This window comes from Meriones unguiculatus, chromosome 20 (assembly GCF_030254825.1).
Source record: "Meriones unguiculatus strain TT.TT164.6M chromosome 20, Bangor_MerUng_6.1, whole genome shotgun sequence".
In the NCBI taxonomy this organism is placed as follows: domain Eukaryota; kingdom Metazoa; phylum Chordata; class Mammalia; order Rodentia; family Muridae; genus Meriones; species Meriones unguiculatus.
The window spans coordinates 34,237,420-34,239,820 of NC_083367.1; the positions used below are offsets into that span (position 1 = coordinate 34,237,420).

The 2,401-nt window shown below is 38.1% G+C and overlaps 1 pseudogene; it reads right to left on the reverse strand.

Moving 5' to 3' along the window:
* Window positions 1-1,724: 1,724 nt before the first annotated feature.
* Window positions 1,725-1,849, reverse strand: LOC132649622 (U2 spliceosomal RNA; annotated as a pseudogene).
* Window positions 1,850-2,401: the final 552 nt, after the last annotated feature.

A 2,401-nucleotide genomic window follows, 5' to 3' on the forward strand; every position in this document is an offset into this window, starting at 1 on the left:
GTTTTCATTACTCTACATGACTCTCATTTAAAGGCTAATATTCTAATAGAGTTTATTTCTGTTATTTGTATTCAAAAACCTTAAACTAAGTGATAAGGATAGCAGGTAGAAAAATAAAGCTTTAAAATGTCACTAATAAGAAAAAAATAGTGCTGCATGACCTTCCATTATTTTACTGATCTATGAACAATACAATTCTTAGTGCCACCTCTTTAGGCCATCTCCATTTTGAAGAAGGAGAAATTAAGGTCCAAAGATTTGAATACCTTCTTCAATGTCATGTCAATGACAATACCACAACAGAGGCCAGAGCCATTCCCAGCATTCTCTCAATAGCCAATAAAATGACATTTTTTGGAGAATATAAATATTCTCACTTTTCATCCACAATTACACACAGTTTTCTAAACATGGTTATTGTCCCCTTGTTACTATTGCTGTGATGATCCACAATGACCAAAAGCAAGTCGAGGAGGAAAGAGTTTATTTGGCTCCTATAGCCACAGTGCTTCACTAAAGTGCATTAGGCTAGGAACTCAAACTGTGCAGAAACCTGGAGGCAGAAGCTGTTGCAGAGGCCATGGAGTGGTGCTGTTTACTGACTTGCTCATCATGACTTGCTCAGCCTGCTTTTTATAGAACCCAGGGCCACCAGCCCAGGAATAGTACCATCCACAAAAGGGACTCCCTCTGAGTCCTTCCCCATCAATCATTAATTAAGAAAATGCCTTATAGCCAGATCTTATAGAGGCAATTTCTCAACTGAAGTTTACTTCAAGTCAACATAAAGCTAGATGGAACAATTACTAAACAAATTCTCATGTGTTGGCTTTTCAAATATAAATACAAAATATATAAATATAAACTATATAAATCTGTTTGAAGTTGAGCACAGGTAGCAATATTGGCATGCTTGGAAAAGCCAAATTTTTAGCTGGGTTTCAGTTGGTTCACCATTAAGTGAACTTCTGGACTCTTTTAGTATCTCTTGGCAGCCTATTAGAAAGGCGGGTAGCCAAGGATGTAATTGAATGTAGCTGAGTCAGTGATGATGCCTGATTTTGTCGTTAATGGAATTCATGGTAAAGATAAGAACATTGCTTTGGAGGCTGTGTTAACATGGCTCTGAGATAGGCAATTTGCATATCTAGAGTGAAGATTCACACTGTTTCCTCAGGCACCTGACACTAGGTCTTCCAGACTTAACGGGATGGTTGCTTTCCTTCAGGAAGATTTACTTTAGGCAAATGGCTTCTTACGTAAAATAAAGGGAAGGAAATGGAATCCCTAGGCACCCTAGACCTTTATTATATTCTTCTCGTTTTAAACATGTTTATTATTATGTGCACAATAAATTTGAGCCATGGGCACTTGTGTCAAAGGGGAGTTTTGGGTTAAAGTTAAATCACAGCTTGCTATAATCTAGAGATAGCACCACACAAAAGGAAAGATAGTGGAACCCATGGGGAATGGACATACTCCAATTTTCTTCTTCCTGGAGTATGACACTGCTTATTTTATTTGCAGAAATAAAGGGTTTCAGTGCTAAGAGCTGAGAATCTCCTACGACAGAAGACGTTTTAGAGCCAGTGTTGAGTCTCAAACCAAGATGTTAATTTAGAAAAAAGAAAATTCAGTACTTCGACATTGAAACTATCATGTGCTTCAGATGAATGATTTTAGAAGCATTTGTCTCCTATCTTGCTTTGAAAGCTCATGATTACTATAATTTGTAAAAACTACATGGCCAGTTCAGTTTATAATTTCTCAGTGGCTGCTTTTAAAAGAAAGAGATTCTGATAACTTAACCTTTCTACACTTGATCTTAGCCAAAAGGCCAAGAAGCAATATAACTTGAGTTTTTATTGGATTTGTTTGTTTACTTGTTTGTGTACACAAATGTGTGTGTGTGTGTGTGTGTGTGTGTGTGTGTGTCATGATGCATGTGTGGACAACACGGAGGATTCTGTTCTCTCCTTCTGCCATGTTTGTCCTAGGGATCAAACTTGGGATGAGGGTGGTCATCTGGCCTGGTTGCCTCAAGGGCCTTTAAAGTAGATATGCGTTTCTTTTCCTTCAATAGCTGCTTTTCTATGTCTCCGTAGGTAGATTAAATAGAGTACCTAGTCATTCAAACAGTAATCCAGGCATTGCTATGATTATGTAGCTGTGTTGGTCTGCAATTTTGGGCAAAGGAGACTCTCCATAATGACAGTGGAGCTGCCTTTTTAGTTCAGAGATCTTAGATGATAATAGGAATTCTCATTGAAAATGAGGCAAGTCTGTATAAAGACTGAAGCATTGGCTCCACACCATCCATCCGTTCCCAGCCTGCAGGTCCAACCTCCCACAAAAAAAGCTTGTTCCTTTAACTAAATCTCTTATAGACAGTTTTGTATCA